The following is a 17,911-nucleotide window of genomic DNA, read 5'->3' as shown; positions in this document are numbered from 1 at the left end:
AAGCAAGAACAATCATCCTCGTAACAAGTTGCGCATGTAGAAATCAGTGCAGAATTAGAAACTGATATGCAGGCGCCAGTTAAGTCATCTGCTTTCAATTACCCAATACTGTGCTAATACCTACTGGCTGACAATTTCTGCCCATGACTTCAGGAGGGCTACTGAGGTACATGAAGTAATGCACATGCATACAAGACTAAGATACAAGTTTTGTTAAAGGCAAAGTAACAAAAAAGTGGAGGAGTGGAACAGAGAGATTAAGAAAAAATAATCCTTATAATTCATTTCTGGATTTATGTTTTTATCTCTAGTGGATAAAAGATAACTCCAAAGAAAAAAATATATATTGGTGTTTTCTGTTTAACCTAATTGTTCTACAACGATAGCATTAAGATAAAGGAAAATTTACTTAATTTATTCCTATTGTGAAGGATGAAATAAAGAACATGTCTGTGCCATGACAAAGTATCTCCAGCTTAATGTAAGTGTGTAAGAAAAGAGAGACAATGAAATGGAAGTGGTCACGATACTGAGCATAGCTCTGGTTTCTAAAGAAGGAAAGCGAAGATGATGGTAAGGAACAGGAAGATGAGAATCAAGAGACACCGTAAAGCAGACCTTGGAACTTTTATTCATGAAGACTGAGACTGCCACGAATGACAAGAATCTAAACTCCAAAAAGCAGAGAAAAATGCAAGAGGAAATTCCTGTCACTCCCATACCTAGTTTTAGGTACTCCTCCAGTGAGGTAACTTGAGGCTAGAGCAACAAATAAAGGCGTATCAATAGTTGAACTGCTGAACATCAGAAAGGAACAGTTCTCCAACACTAGGCCTGTGGGTCCTGCAGCCTCATGGATCCAGAAACTGTCCTGCCACACCAAGGTACAGCAGACACCAAGTGTCACAGTGGCACTACAGAGATACCAGTCTCAGGGAACAGAGAGCAAAGAGACCATGCAAAAAGGTACCAGCATGTAAAGGACATCGCTCCTGTCCTAGTGCACTTTCTCACTCCTGTCCACACTGCACGGAGCTGCACTAGATTGTCACCAGCAAGAACAGTGTCAGCCCTGGCTCTGCACAACTGCCTGCACGTCCCAGCTCCACCTCTGCTGCCCCTCAGCTCCTGTACTCAAAGAGGGCTTATTCTTGAAGGCTCATCCAAATTCCCTCCTGCAACCAAGGTGTCCTAGCATTGAAGACCAGCAGCAACCACAAAGGACTTCTCTGGTAAGCCTGGAGCCTCATCCCGTGCAGGAAACAAATCAATGTACAGAACGTGCTTTGGGTACCCTGTAACACCGAACACTAGAGGCAGACTGTCTCCCACCACTGGGCACACTATTTTTCTATAACGAGCACTTTTCTCATGCAAACATTTGAGTCACTGTGCTTCAAAATTTTCATTAGCTGCAACACAGCATTTTAAGGATTTTTTATTATTTAAATAAAAGGACCAATGTCATCCTGGTGCCAATACTTTCACATATTTACACAGAAACAGGACACACGCACCTGAAATGCTTAGCTAAAACAGGGCTGTGATAAATAGGTGGAAATGTCTTTGTGGTGAGCAGGCAGGTGATCTCCCTGCAGACAGGCAGGGTTCTCAGGATGTTCCACCCTTCCTGCTTGCTGAGACTGGGTAGGCCAGACCCTGTCCTGGGTTGCTAAAAAAATAAATAAATGCTGGTGCAGAGAGACAGGCTTACACGGCGTTTGGGTGGGGAGACAGGATCGAACAGTGCTGGTGACAGCTGAGTTTCTCAGGCTGTGTCTGCATACTACAGTCCGGGTACCTCCCTTACTTGTGGAAAAAAGACTTAGGTGGAAGGAGCCTCTGTCTCTCCAAAATCAGGTCTGCTATGCACAGACACTACCAGGTGGCACGGCAAACAGAGACAGACCAGCACACTCCAGCGTACAGCAGCTATAAGAGGGAAGCTTTGCCAGTGATAAGCTAAGTCTTGTGTTGCACCTGTTCAGGGACAAGCCAGCAAGATCATTTGAGTGTGTCTAGATAAAGTTGAGGGCCTTGGTGAAATTTGCTAGGGATGCAGGGACATCAGCTCTGAGCCAAACGGGCACAATTCATCTCTTGCTTGCCAGGGGAGCAGAGCTAGACTGAGTGGACAGTTGAAGGCCTGCTGAAGGGTCTGCTGCTGCTGCAGTCATTGACCCACATCCTCCCATGGGACAGTACACAAAAACAACATACGCAGCTCTAGAGACACTGAACCCACCCTCTGTTCTGGAGGCACAACCCTCACAGTCACTTGCTTGTAAGTCAGCATCTTAAAGGTCTTTAAGAAGCAATTGTTCTAAAAGCGTTGCATAGGCCAGCACTAGAATGTTAAGCAACAGAGTATGACGGCACTCAGTCCCCTTCTAGGTTGATACCTACAGTGACCCTGGCCACGTGAACCTAAAGGACCTCCTGTCGTAGTTAAATTGACATGGAAGATGCAGAGAAGTGACAGCAGCCACAGCTGCAGTATCAGCTCGGTAAGGACAAAGAGCAATCCAAGCCTCCTACATCTGTCTGATGCAGTACGGGCCATCAGGTCGGGCTGTCTGGTATCCATCTGCAATGCACGCTGTCTCACAGCCCTGTTCCAAAGCGCAGGCCAAAGTAGGAGGTCACACAAGAAAGGCTGACGGCAGGCAGCGTGTCATCACGTGGTGTGACGTACAGATGGCTAACGAAGATGTGTACCCACGGGACTGGCAGAGATGCCTTTGTGAGACTGACAGGCTAGGTATACCAGAAAGGAAAATGAAGTAATAATTCAGATCAAGAGTCCCAAGAATCCAAAGCAGGAAGCATTGTGTGGTTTAGCCAACAATGCAAATCCTATACAGGTTATGTACTTGAACCAAGACAGCAAAGTAATACACCAAACTGCATGGCCTCATCAAAAGAGTTACTACAAGTAAGGATAAGGAGACAGAAGAGAAAAAGACAGCTCTAAAAGCTGTCATAGTACAACAGGAGAGCACTGAGACAGAACTGAATCCTGGGTATTTTTGGGGGAAAAAAATCAGATTTAAATCAGAAAAAACAATACAATAGTACGCAACATGGTGAAGCATAAGATCAAAGACTTGTTGATTAAACAAGAATTTATAACAAATTCTGAAAGATCATCCACTGGAAAAGGAGAAATACTTAACCAAGCTCTAGGCAACCCAGAAATGGCTTAAAGCCAGAACTGCGATTCAAACAATGAAAAGGAAAATGCAAACCTAGTCAGTGTTACAGATGAGCTACTCAGAGTCTGAAGTGGTACACCACACACAGCAACAGAGACTCCATCTGGAGCATCGTGTACAATCCCAGTGCCACAGATGAGCTACACCTGGATCAGACATAAAGAGGTGTGCCAGGAGAATGAAAGCAAAGAAAAGCTGTTCTTATGAGAGGAAGGTAACAATGGGACCGAGATTAACAACGAAAAAGGGAAGACAGATTAAAGTCCACTTTAAGAGTACATGCAGGACAAGAGCTAGACAACAATCTTTGGCTGCGTTTCTACTATGAGGCTTGGCTGAAATTAGAAGCTGCTGCAGTGTTGTAAAAATAGAAGCTACACAGTGGAATAACAGCCATGAAGTACACAGCTCATCATGTATTTTTCCTGAAAACAACCGTACTTCAACACTGACATTGCATCTGATGCAATCATCCTGTTTATGACACTCATTAAGTCCTCTTTTGTGTGGCATTACTCACTTTCTGAAAGATACAAGTCTTCCATGGCAGGGAAAAAACACCTCCTTTGCTGGTTTCAGGGGATTAGAGGGAGGAGGTTCTCATGGATGGCAGCTCATCCTTAAGTAGTCAGCTAGCTTCCACTTGACTAGTCCTTTTACTCAGCTTTTGGGTTTGAGTGGAGGGGATAGATGAAAACACAAATATATTTGGGAGGAAACAGAAATGAATACACCATGTTTCAGGAAAACTGACCGCATTGTTTCTAATTATGCAGACTTTCAGCACACAGCTGATAGCTTGAAGTCACAGGGCAGGAAGAAATCATGTCATATAAGCTCATCTCAACTCTTCTTGCAGTTTTCATTACTGAGCCATTAGAGCAATGCTCTGAGCTTTGACAGACTAACCAGGGTGCATTCAGAAGAAGAAAGCATGCACAAAGGGTGACTTTTTGCCTTCTGTCATTAGGGTGTCTCTCCAAAAGACTGGCTTCCCTGCAGGATGGCACACAAGGCAGTTTGGCTGCAACAGAAGCTCAGGCCAGCACATCCCCTCACAGTCCGCTGATCAGTTGGGACATTTGGGAAGTCCTTTCTCAGTAGCTTCTCAGACACTGCACTAGAGTCTCAAGGCAAATAAAGTGTTTACCAGTCAGTGTGTGATTCATTCAGAAGTGCTCTTAAACCCATTTTAGAAGAGATGCATTGCAAGAACAAGTATTGCCAGACATGTCCAAGCCAAGTGCATTTCCAACTATGACTTAGTTGCTAACAATCAAGAAATCTTTCCCTCCACATTGGAGGATGCTTAGAAAAGATAGCTGATAGTTATAGCTTTAAGGTATGCAGATGCCCTTCCTCTTTGCAATTAATCCAAAGCTCATCTAAAACAGGTGTTAGCCATTGCAGAGTACAAAAATCTAGAAGTCTGAATGAATTTTAATATAGCAAGACCATAACACACACACACACACCAACAGTCTTTTGCAACAACTGTGATTATCTTCTACAAGGGTTTGGCTTGGTGTGCACCAGCCCTCATCCATTATAATCAGTGTTTTAGTTCATATATTCAAGATCTTTCCCAAGATCTTGGGAAGTACTTGGCAACCCTAATCTTGCACAGTTAGTGAAGAATGTGTTGGCGAAGATTTTCAGCCATACATGACATTAAGCCATACATGACATTCCCACAGGAGACAGGAAGACATGGATTTTGGGGAACGGAAAGTCTGCAAAAAGAAAAAAAAAGTCAGTTAAAAAAATACCACTTTTCAGAGACATTTTAGCTCAAGTTTTCTCTGCCACCTGCAAGGCCAGTGTCAATCCTAATGCTTTTGAAAATGCAAACTGGAATTTCCAGTATCTGTGGACAGAAAGGGATGCAGAAACCCTCTTATTATTAGCCATACTTCTAACATTGGCACATTCACGGCAAAATTATCAGCAGTATACACAAGCATCAACCTCCCAGTCCCCTTATCCTAGCAGTTAGGTGTTGCTGGGCTGGCTCTTCTGCATCTTTCTTCAAGCTGAAGGCACCAACAGCATGTAGCTTTAGGCTTGTGCTGACACCTGTATCCTGCACAGCCTTCAATTGCTGCTAAAGGTGTAGGACTGCCAAATCCAACGTGACAGATCCACCAAGAGGACATCTTGGATAGCCCAGTATGTCTCAGACACATTAGATACCAATATGGGGACATACGTATCAAACCTGAAGGGACACTGCTCTTCGCAATGCAGGGACAGGAACCTCCATTACACCGGCAGGGTAATATGCTTCAAGTATTCTCCCGGAAACCTGAGCACAGCTGGAAGAAAATTGATTTCCAGGCATGATCAGGTAGGAAAATGCTGTTTATACCCTAAATAATCTGGGATTCTTATTCTTATTCTTAAGAGTAGCCTGTGGGGTGCAAAGTTTTTTATCTGCAACAAAACCAAAAGCTTTCGCCTAGCACTTACAGCACCCATTTCTATTTACCTATCTGACCAACTCCAGTGGTTTTTGAAAGAAACAGCCCTACACCAAGCACCTTTGAGAATCCTATCTTTGAGCACACCTGCTTGCCTTTCAAAGACTACCCATCTTCACCCTGTATGTTGACAGTTAGCTTCACAAGGGACAAGTGTTGTGAGGTGGTCTTAATAAGAATCTGAGGCTAGGGAGAGATGACAGCTAACAGTCAAGCCACCACACATCAGCAAGCTATCATTTATCCGCTAAACTGTATTAACTTGCGAACTGCCAGTTGTAGGGTAACCTGAACTTGCTTCCATCTGATTTGTAATACGTTAAGCTAATAAAATTTTTGCTTTTCCTTGTGATGGGACAGAAGCAGGCATGCAGTCAACATGACTCAGACGAGCTGGTACTGTGTTGAACAACAGTGAACCAAAGGTCACCCCTTTTTCTGGCATTCTCAGCAATCCTTCCTGTAACACTGGGGTGTGGCACCTTTGCAGCATTACCAATATTTCAATCTCATCCCCTTTCCTTATCTTGGAAGAAAACTCACTAAGAAGAAGTCAGAAAAGAACCTAGGAAACATGTTAACCATGTACCTTTCCTTTGCTCTCCCCTCCACATCCTTTATCTCAGTGGTCATCCTTACAAATAGCCTCAGGACTAGTTTACCTAAATTGCATGCAACTTCTCCTAATTGATGTTGGAAAGAGTAAAGAGGTGGAGCTGCTGTTGTAACACCAAGAGGCAGTCTGTCACTAGCCACAAGATTCAAGATAAAAACCTAACAGGCAGAATTCTCCCACACACTGCCAAGGCCAGACAAAAACCTAAGTATAATCAGTTAGAGGAAATATACACTAATGTTACTACACTCCAATTGTAAATTTTGCCAATTGCACGGAAGACTTAATTGTGTGAGGAGTAAAGATATTTATAGCACTTAAGCTGACAGATCTTCACCAGACATTCTTAACAGTTTAGTAAAACAGAGCAGGCTGCTTGAACCAAAACCTGGAGGACGGACCCCATGGTACAGACCGTGGACTGACCTCAACCCCCATTCTCCTGTGCTGTTTGGGGAGCCACAGAAAATGGGGGATGGAGAGAAGGTGTTTTATAGCTTGCTTTTAGTTCCTCACTGCTCTAGTCTGTTAATAATAGGCAATAAATTATATTAATAGTATCACAGAATGGTTTGGATTGGAAGTGACCTTAAGGACCATCTGCTTCCAAGAATTTATCATGGGCAGGGACACCTTCCCACCAGACCAGGTTGCTCAAAGCCCCATCCAGCCTGGCCTTGAGCACCTCCAGGGATGGGGCATCCACAGCTTCTCTGGGCAGCCTGTGCCGGTGCCTCAGCACCCTCATGGTAAAGAATTTCTTCCTAATGTCTAACTTAAAACTACCCTCTTTTCATTAATATCCCTTTGTCTTGAGTTAATCTCCCTGCACTGCGTCTGTTTTGCTGGTAATTGGTGAGTGATCACCCTGTCCTTATCTCAACCCTTGAGCCCTTTTCCTCATATTTGCTCCCTGCATTCCTTTGAGGATAGGGAGTGAAAGAGTGGTCTGGTAGAGTTTAGTTAGCCATCAGTGTGAAAACATCACAGTCCTTTAAATGGTAGATACAAGCATACTTTGGTTGGAAAGTGCTTCACGGGAACCTAGGTTCAGACCACCAAAAACCTTAATCAGCTTCTTCTGTATGAAAGGGAAAAACCAGAAAGAGTTTGCTGCTTGCAATGACATGCTACTGAGGTGTGATATATATACTTAATAACAAAGGCCATTTTCTTCCTTTTCGGTTCTCCATTCTCTTTCAAGAAAGCCAAGTCAAACAAGGCAAATCTTCCGAGCTCTGCAGGAAGCAGGACAGCAAAACACAGCTAGAGGAACACCTGAGTCCCCTTCTTTACCCTGCAGTCCCAGTTCCACCACTTACATGTTCAGTGACCTACCTCTCTCCCCAGCTCGCAAAAGAACTCAGAAATGGAGAGGCCCAGCATGGAAACCCAGCCAAGATTTGCTTATTTTCTCTGGTTTCCATGTATCTTTATCTGTCCTCAGCCACTCAAGCTTGGTATTAAACCCTGAACGCACACATAAACACACACGTACATGCCCTGCAAAGTACTGAGAGGTTACATTTGCTACTGACAGCTTGGCCTTAATGTTGATCAGCAATAGCTTATAGCAGGAAGGAGAATTTTTCTTCCTCCTTGCTCTGAGCGTCTTACACATAAGGTAGAAGATGCTTTCACAAGAGCAAAAAGCAGTTCAGACATATTGTCAAGCTCATCTGCACCTAAATGAAGATACGAACATTTTCCTTCCTGACACAATAGACATCGGGCAGTTTCCTTGCTCAAATTCTCCAGTGCCACACCAGCCACATTCTTCCTGTTTCCTTCAAGAGTCACCCCTGCCTCTGGCACACAGGTTATCACCAGAAACTCCCTCCACACCCTTATGAAGCAACCAAGGTTGTCCATGGCTAATTTTTACACTGGTTTTCCACAGCAAGGATGCCGCAAAACTGCCTGAAAGGCTAAGTCAATTTTTGATTACTCCTACTAAAGAAGGAAACAGGGAAGAAGCGACAAAAAGTGCTGGAGGCAGCCCCCTATCCCTATGAACACTTTTCAAGACTTGACGCTGGGACTGTACAAGACAGAGCACGTACCCGTGAGCATGCAGAAGTCTCTCTAGGCAGCCACTTGTACCTGAAACAAACCAGCTTAAAACACAGCACAGCGGCTCAAGAAAAGAAGCAGATACTTGCAGCTTCTCAAGTTAACGGCTTATTCCCTCCGCCTCTTGGGCAGCTCTGTGAGACTCTACTGAGCTTAAGTTGGTCAGACATCTTCCAGGATGCAGCTCAGCCGATTTAAAGCTGCCTGCAGAACATCTGCCACACATCAGCTCCTGTGAGAGACAACAGCATGGGCCCACTGGGTCTACCTATACCTGCTGGGAGAGGCTAGGAATAACAGCTGAATGTCCTAAACACTTGGAAGAAACGTGAAAGTTGTTTAAGGTCCCCATGCTGGAAGCCTGGAACAAGTTTATTCTCCTTGACAAAAACAGACTTCAGAAACAAGGGGGAAAGAGCACACAAAGAGCAGAAGAAGGGAGGCTGTTTGGACAACGCCCTTCAAGAAGCTGGAGACGTATCCATAGGTAGATGACAAAGAACAAACTCTGGTCCATAAAAAGCAAACACAACGAAGGCTCAGGTAAAGTGCCAAAGAAAAAATATAATCAAGACAAGCTGAATAACACATCCTCTTCCAGCATGTCAGAACAGGAAGCCCGTAGGACCAACTGACGATCAGACTATTGAGGTATTCACAGGAGATGCACTCTGAACAAAAAATTAAGTTATTCATGCCAGCCTGGGAAAGTTCCTGCTCTGGAACATCCATTACTAATTGCTACGGTCAGAAAATATTTGTGCAAACATTCAAACAGAACTTCAAAGAGGATCGGCAGGGAGGAGAGGGCAGAAGCTTCTTCTCCTGAAGACTGAGGCTTGCGAAGGCAGCTAGGAGGGAACATTACTAGATAAAAACTTCAGCTGGTTCTCAAAATGCTACTTCTGCTCATGCAAGGCAGCTGGCCACTTAAACAGAGACCATTATCACGCGGTGGTAAAAACGAGAGCAGGAGTGCGACCGGCATTAAGAGTTCTGCCAGCGTTCTTTGCTAAACTCAGGGAGAAAGGGGATGAAAAACCAAAGGCCTGGAAACATTTCTAAGCACCTATAGTCAGAACAAGCTGGACCTTACTCTTCCCCACCTTCTCAAAAAAAAGGGAAGCACCTTCTCTCAAATTTTTCCTCTAAAATCATGTGACACACAGTTATCACACTGGAGAAGAGCTGCGGGGAAAACCATATTCATTCCGCTAGGTTGGAAACTGCAATGATCTAGACAATTCTTTGGCATCTGGCCTTTCCCCAGACCACTGAAGAGGCTCAACCTATTGCAGTATGTGCAGCTACAGACATGCCAGGTCCAGAGCGGGGCTGGGATTCCCACCTGGATCTTAGAGGTCAGCATGAAAACAGCGTTAACCATGTACGCAGCCTAAAAGTCTCATTCCTAGCATCATTCAGAAGAGCTAGTAACGACCAAAGGATTATTTGTCTCATTTGTATTTTCAACTTGTGCCCCAAAATGAACAAAACAAACATGAATGCTCACTGTAACACTAGCTGTGTTGAAAAATCAAAACCAGGTTAACTGTTTATTTCCTCGAATCTTTCTAGTGGGCAATTACAGAGCTGCAGTGTGACAGAATCACTCTGGTTTTAAACGACTGAAGCATTTAGACTGAGTTTACCTCAAACCTATCCCTCTTTGTATTAAGAGAAGACATGAAAAGAAATCACGTCCGGGTCCAGAAAGCAAGCAACTGAATACAGGGGGTTACAATATGAAACTAAAATATCTTTATCTGAAATACCTAACATTCCCCTTTGTATCCATGTACAAGTGAGAACTATTACTTGATCATCTGCAGACCAGGGTTAAGTTTCAGCACTTGGAAAATTATTAGACTACGGAAATACTACCAGCTTTTGGTGAAATGAAAAATAGTGAGTGTACAGTGGATTTTTCCATTTTATACAATTACTACCTTCCTGTAGGATATGAAGGTGACAAACAACTTTTTAGTATTTGCAAAAAATAACAGGGCAATTCTGGGCTGCCACTAGACCTCTTGTGACAGGAGGGAACTTGCCTCAAGCTGTGGTCACACTGCAGAAGCTCTCAGCATGTTCCAGAGGAATCAGCAAATGTATCATAAAAAGAAGGATCTCCCAGGGAATGACATAACCCCCTACACAATGGAACTGGCTGCTAAAACAAAAACTACAAACCACAAGAATTAAATATGGACCACCGTAACACAACCAGCTTGCACCCAGATGATTGCATTACAAGCTGTAGAGGAAAAGTGGAAGAACAAACAACAAGTATGTCCTTATAGCATCTCCCACAAGGAGACTTCGTCACTTCAGAAATGACCTGATCATTAGACTGTATCCACTTCTAGTATTTCCATTTTAATTTTGAACTAGGATTGAGGTAGCAGATCTGGTTTTGGCTCAGATATTGTATCATCCTATATGGGATGGTAAAAAATATCACAGCCTGGTTTCTTTCTATGGGCAGGAGACTTAGACAATTACAGTTTCTTTGTATGTATTCTCAATAGCTTGAGCCCACCACACAGCATTAAAAAATTAATAAAAGGGAGATGACATTTACATCTGAACCGAGAGAAAGGCTGGAGTTTGAGCTCAACTTCTGTAGGCACCAGGGAACCCTCATGAGTGAGCTGATCAATGGCACAGCCAGCACCACTAACCAAAAGCCAGCCAGATGAAGATCCACAAACTCAGCTCCCTCAGTCTTGCTGTGCACAGATGGTGTTTTGAGAAAGCAGCAAAGATGCTGACCTTGTCCCTCTGTGAGCAGTGCTAGCCATCTGGACACGCAGACAGCAGGAGCTAGGACAGAGAAGGCAGGTGAGCTATCCCATATCAGCTAAAGCCTCCGATCCAAGCATTAAGCAAAAAAAAAGCCCTAGCTTGCTAATCCACTAAGTATCCAGTACCTCGCTTCTGATTAGGATGAAAGCCAAGTCTGACTCCTCCACACATGAGCAGAAGGGAAGGCCGTCATAGAGCACCACTCCTTGCCAGCAGGTTCTCAAGAAGCCAGCCTCTATGCACCCCAGGCTAGCTGGGCAGCCAAGCATCATGCCCACGTGCTGTCTGCTGCCATCTGTAACAGGGCTCACCTAAAGAGACGGCCTCCCTGGCTGCCTCTGGCGAGACAGCTCTCATGTAATGAGCTCCCCAGAAAGCAAAGAGACTTTTGAATTCAAAAAGACAGGTTTTATTAGAACTTAAGTTCACTTTTTAGGCAGGAAAAAAATAATCAAACTGTCTATGCAAAACAACAGAATCTGCTTGGTAACACAGGAAGTGGAATCAGTACCTTTCACAAACAATCCCATAAGCACTGCTAGACAGCTGAGCTGTAAAATAAGGTCCACGTTCTCCCAGGAAAGGGGCAGCTGAGAACCAATGGTTCCCCAAAAGCCATGAACGCCCACTCCAAGGGGGAACAGCCATGATCTAACCTTCCAAGGTGAGGTGACAACACGGATCAGCAAGCAACTCTGAGGTTTCCTGGCTTCATCAGTGTCACAGCCTCCTCTGGCCTTGAGACCAGGACATAGCTATAAGCAAAACATCTTGTGGCCACATCTTAAAATTATAGACATTACAAGCAAAACAAGTGGAACCAATACAGTTGAACTGAGCAGCTCAGACACTTGTGATGAAGTTTTCTGATAATGCTTTTGTCTTTAACAGCAGCTTAAAAAAAACACACAAAACACTACTGAATTTAAGTAAAATTATAGAAGCCTTAAAATTGAAGTGATCTAGCATTGTCAGAATGACCTCAAGGAAAAACATTTTTCTCCCAGTTTATTTTTGCAGTTTTGTCAATATACATATTCAAGATTTTATCTAACACGTTCGAAGCAACTTTAATATTCAAGGAGGCCATAATTAAAGTAATTAACCTATCATATACACGTAATTAATATATCAACTTCAAAACTCTGCAGAAGAACCTAAAACTAACATGTTGTTACACGATGCAAGTTTAAAGAACTTCAAAAGCAGCAGTTAGTGGCCTATAAAATAAAATGAGGCAATTAAAACAATTTAACTCATTGCTGGTACTACTACCACGAAGAGCATACTTGTTATGGCGTTTATTTTCTTCACAGCAGCCCGTATGGTGCTGTGGTTTTGATCTGTTATCAAAACAGTGTTGATAATACATTATCAACATTTATTTTAGCCATTGCTGAACAGTATTTGAACAGCATCAAGGCCTTCTGCATCCCACTCCGCTCTTCCACCTCTCCAAGAGCAGGTAGGCTGGGGTGGGGAAAAAGGCCGTGAGGGATGCCAACCAGGAGAGCTGATCTGAATTTTGGAGTACTTCTGGAGCTCTGTGTTCAGCACCCAGCACAGGGCCATGGACCTGATGGAGGGAGTCCAGAGGAGGGCCACGAGGATGCTCAGAGGGCTGAAGCACCTCTCCTATGAAGGCACCTCTCAGAGGGCTGGAGCACCTCTCCCTCATCCCACTTTGGGGGAGCAAGAGAGCAGCTGGCAGGTGATTAGTTGCTGGCCAGAGTCATCATCTCCCACAAGACAAAATTACCCCTCACAAAAAAAGGAAGTGGTGATCATGCAGGTCAATTTAGAATATAATTTTAGTACAACTTACAGCACCGAAAAGAAAAACTACAGTGAATCATAAGTTTGTTATAATAACTAAGGATTGCAAGAGCTGACAGAGAACAAAAAGAACATGTATTTCTTCTACTTCATCAGAATCCAGATAGATGAAAAGTTTCTAAACTACTGGGAAAAGGATAAAGCAAATAAAGTGAGTGCAGTGACACTACAAATTTTTGCAACTGCTTTCTGAGATTAGGAACAGAAGATCCTCATGCTTTTGTTAATTGCTTTCAGGAAAACGAAGAAAGGATTTCTGAAGAAAGGAGACAAAACTGGAAGCACCACAAAAAAATCGTGTTCATGTGGGTCCCATGGTCCATGTCTGAGGGGTCCAAGACCCACAAAAGCGTCCTAAAAAAATGAAACATTAAGCTCCATTTGTATGCTTGTTTCTGACAGAATCTGTGACCCAACGGTGCTGACAAATTTAAAGAAAACCCTGCAGATTACATTAGGACTATGTATTATGAGTCATCTGAATAATTGCACATCGAGCTGTGCCTGGAAAAAAAAACAACTCAGCATGCAAGAATTTCTACACCTGGGTCAGGGAAGGTGAACTCGCTTTGCTGACTTGCTTTGCAGCAGAGCTTGTCAGTGCCTCACAGGGAGCCAGGCGGCAAAGGAAGAGCAGAAAGAAGAGAGAGGACAAATGACAGTTCATGATGCAACTACAGTGAGCTGCAGAAGCAGCTTAATCTAAAAACCAAGGCTGAGAGGAAAGGACAAGCAATTCATCAAATGCATTCATAGGGACCTGTATGAAGGTGTTTAATGAGTAAACGCTCCCAGAAAGCTAGAGAGACAAGTTCTTAAACTTTCCTGGAGTGAATCCTCCATTGCCTCTATCTCCAACCTCTTCTATTCTGTTTCGCTATGGGCTTCCACAATACCTCCTTTCCAAGACAAGCCCAAGGAGTTACAGAGAGATATTCGCTGCTCCTATTTGCTGCTCAAATAGGAGAGACCTTTCTTGAATCCAATTCATGGACAGTTTCCCCAAGACAAACAATTTCTTAGTTTCACCTCTGTCAATGCTATACTGAAACCTTCCACACAAGATCGGAGCTTCAAACACAGTCTTGTCAATACTCCAATCCTGATCACTAATTCAGAGCCTAATGCTTTCCTTCCACCATTCTACCACTTCATTTACTGTAGACAAATTACTCCCTGGTAATTTTTGCCTAACCATAAATGTTAAAGAAAATAGACTAAGCACTAAAATGTGAACCCCGTACATTCTAAAACTTGAAGGCAATGAAATGCCCACCCTCATGGTATCTAAGCACTTAAAATAATTGTCCAACACGTTCTTTGAAGCTTTAGTTTCAGATATTCTATAACTTCTGTAAACAAACTATAAGGAATACTTGAACTGTTGCTGATCACACCTGTGGTGGGGGAGTAATCAGATGACCCATCAACATCCTCTCAGCCCTGCTTTATATACCTCTACTATTTATCTAGGCAACACCATAGCTTTGCTACTGACTCAAGATTCCAAGTATCCGATGAAGGTGACACTGATAAGTGCTTGATAAGCAAACTTACTCAGGAAAAAATAAACAAAACAATCAAAATAGGACACATTGAGCAAATTTAAACTCCAGTCCAATGAAGCACCAGTATTTCATTGGCCCTCAAAACAGAAAAGCGTTGTGGTTTAAAAATAGGGTGTGATACCAGATAACTGCAGTGATTCACCTGGAAGCCAAGGAGAGTACAAAAGCAAGAGACAAGCTAAAACCTGCACTGAAATCAGAACACACAGTGTCACAGCCTCAACAGCTCTTCTGGTACTGGAATGAAAGGTTAAGAAGAGGGCAACCTGGCTTTCATGGGAACAGATAATGGGAAAAGCTATGTCCATCATAGAAGCAAAACCCACCACAAACACAAATGGCCATTACCAGTTCATCTACCGATGATGCACACCGTAGCCATTTGCAAACAAATACAGTAAGGCCGTGTAAATCAGCACGGCTTTAGTAATGTGAATTGACACTTTAATTCACACCAGTCTGACCACAGAGACTGCAAAGGCACAAGGGAACAGCACTGGGACCAAAGGAATTTCCTGCCACGGCAGGATACAGATATGACCCAACTTACTCTGTTGTCTACATGCTTATATGCACAGAATGAGATAGTAAATGTTTATGGAACTGCTCATGTCTGTTAGCTCCTTCAGTTGTGCCCCTTTTTCAGAAACTACATAGAACTTTGCTCCATTCTGCTGGGGTTCACATTTCGGTGGTCAAGAAATGGATGCATTATAACCTCTAACCAGAACTGTTTAGTATGCTTGTATTTGGTTTTACAGTTCCCAGATGAATTGCATTTTTTTTAGCTGCTTCATGCCCTTTGATTCCTCTCAGATACTCTCCCTACCAGTCAAGACCTCTGAGCAGCTGCTACTTTGAACCTGCTTTCTTAAGAGAAAGAGCATTGATACGGTCAGTGTCTGCCAATAAAGCCAGCAAGCTCCGAAGTTTTAAGAATTTAAATTTAAATGGGGGGGGGGAAAGGGGGGAAGGAGGAGGCAGAGAGGAAAAGAGGCTACCACCACCCCTACTGAGAGAGACCTTTATGCTCACACCTTGTTAGAAACCAGAAGTTCCCTACAAAACAGAGAGAAAACTGGGTTTCACTTTGGTTAGGCTTGCCAGAGAACTACTTATTAACAGGGAAAAAAAAAAAAAAAGAAAAACACGAAAAAACCTACAGACTTGCTACACACAAACTTCCTTCATTCTCTAAACATGACTTTTCAGCAACGTTATCCCAATGATTATATTCAGTCCTAAATCACACTTTCAACCCCAGACAACTCCTCACGGCCAGAAACTAATCAGGAGATGCTCAGAACCATCAGCACGCAGAAGCCCTTGCTGTACTTAGCTCCAACAGCAAGAGCTGAGCCTTCTGGAAAAGGTGACCTTTACAATCTGGCACCTAAGCAGCACACAGCGCTGCCTCTCTTGTAATTCTAGTCTGAAAGCCTGTACTGCCAGAAAGGAAAACTCTGCATTTTGCCCTCAGACAGGACACAAGGGAGGAAAAATACACTGGCATAAGACAGCAAAACTTGACATGACTTCTCTCCATTGGATGTTATTGAAAGGTATCGGACCATCACGTACAGTTTTAAACCGTGCTGCTGCCGATGGGTGTGAATACTTTTTGCGCAGAGCACAGGATACTATTTTTGCGACCAAAAATTCCACCAGGATGCTATTCATCTATTTTGGGCTAAGTTAAGGCAGGGCTATCTAGCTAATGATAGGGTCTATCGCAGTACCATGAAGAAAACTGGTCTTGCCAAGCCTGTTCTTTAACCCTGTCTAATTGGGCTAGACAGTTTGTACCACACAAAATAATTGTTCACACACTTCCAGCGAGGTGACAACTAAGAAGAGAACTGTACTTTTCAGCAACTGTTTAAGTCGTGGCAGACAGAGGGGAGTGAGTAGAGAATACCAAATACATTCCTCACCCCTTCAGTGCAGCATAGCATATAAATTGAGCTCCTAGTACAGAGCTCACGGGCAATAAAAAGCTAACTGTAACATGGTTCAGCAAGAAGGACAAGGCCATGCTTAATTTCAAGTATCTGATAAGGACCTCATGGCTTCCATAATACATGATCAGGAGCTATAATAGTTCTGTAAATACACTGCTGAACTCAGGCCAAGCAAGGGCAAATGTCATAATCACATCTGAGAAATACATCTGAGGGATGACCTTAACTACAGCCTTACACTCTTCTCCTGTTGCCCAGGGAAACAGGCACAGCACAAGAAGCAAAACCTTACCACTAACAAATATCACGCTGAACAAATCCTGCCATCTCCAGACACGGTCTAGGCTAGGCCAAGAAACACTTCATGCCACCAATCCAGAGCGAGTCCCGCATTTCCTTTCCTTTCCTCTAACCATAATCACTGTGGACCACATCCCTGCAACAAAAAATAATTCACGTTGGTCTGGAATCAAAACACGCACCAAACATGACATGCTGCCACCTTCTGATTCAGGAGGGGATTGACCCAGAAAACCCACAAAGCTGTACCAAGCTGCAGATGGACTGAGTGCATCTAAGCACTCACTGCTGCAAGAAGGGAACGGTCATCAGTGTTCATCTCACATTCTGAAAAAGTTACCCAGGAAAGAGAAATAAAACTTTTTTTTTTTTCCCCCCGATTAGCAATTTGAATCAGGTCAGTGAGGACTCTGGGAAAGCTGGGGGCAGCACAACTGAACACAAGGGATGGAAGAGAGAAGAGGGGGTTACCCCATGCCAAAACAGAAGAGCACTGAATGGCCTCAGCTGTATCATCTAAACCTACTTTAAGGGATGTGAAAAGGCAAATGATGGAAAAAGAGAGTCCACTCTTTGCAGTGGAAGTGCTCAAACAAGGGAAAATTGCAGCGATTGCTACAAAATGCAAATTCTTAGCAACACTCCACAAAGCCATAGTGAACACACTCAGCTTTTGCCTACGACTTACGTGTCATTAAAGTGACTATTCAACTCTCCAGCATCTCTCTGTCCCACAAGTGCCTCCCAAAGCATAAAGCGTATTTAATCAGAAAAAAGTGCACCTTCTTTGAAACCCAGTGCAAACAAGTATCACTCTTACCACTATCAGCCTGAGAATCACGCTATCTGTGGGGGAGGGTGGGAGAAGGAGGAAGAGGAAGCCTGAGGGGAAGAAAACAGCACTGAATGAGGAACAAACACACAAATATGAGCAACAATGGGGAAAAGCAGCCAAACGCATATCTTTCAAGAGACAGGAAAAAACTTCTTGGCTTCTAAGAACTTTAGTTTCCCTTTTTCCCCCTCCCCGCTCCATCTTCTGTCATTAGCTTAC

At 43.5% G+C, this 17,911-nt stretch overlaps 1 protein-coding gene across 4 annotated transcripts in view; it reads right to left on the bottom strand.

Annotated features, from left to right (window-relative positions):
* Positions 1-17,206, bottom strand: part of TMPRSS11E (transmembrane serine protease 11E) — a 46,678-nt gene extending 29,472 nt beyond the window's left edge. For all 4 annotated transcript variants that reach the window (XM_048073584.2, XM_048073582.2, XM_048073590.2 and 1 more), the window contains exon 1: positions 16,850-17,206. The gene's annotated coding sequence lies outside the window, so the exon portion shown is untranslated. The remainder of the gene's footprint in view (positions 1-16,849) is intronic.
* Between the last annotated feature and the right edge of the window lie 705 nt (positions 17,207-17,911).

Source organism: Anser cygnoides, chromosome 4 (genome assembly GCF_040182565.1).
Source record: "Anser cygnoides isolate HZ-2024a breed goose chromosome 4, Taihu_goose_T2T_genome, whole genome shotgun sequence".
Lineage (NCBI taxonomy): Eukaryota > Metazoa > Chordata > Aves > Anseriformes > Anatidae > Anser > Anser cygnoides.
The sequence above is the reverse complement of the archived record's forward strand: the minus strand, read 5'-3'. Positions and strand labels throughout refer to the sequence as shown.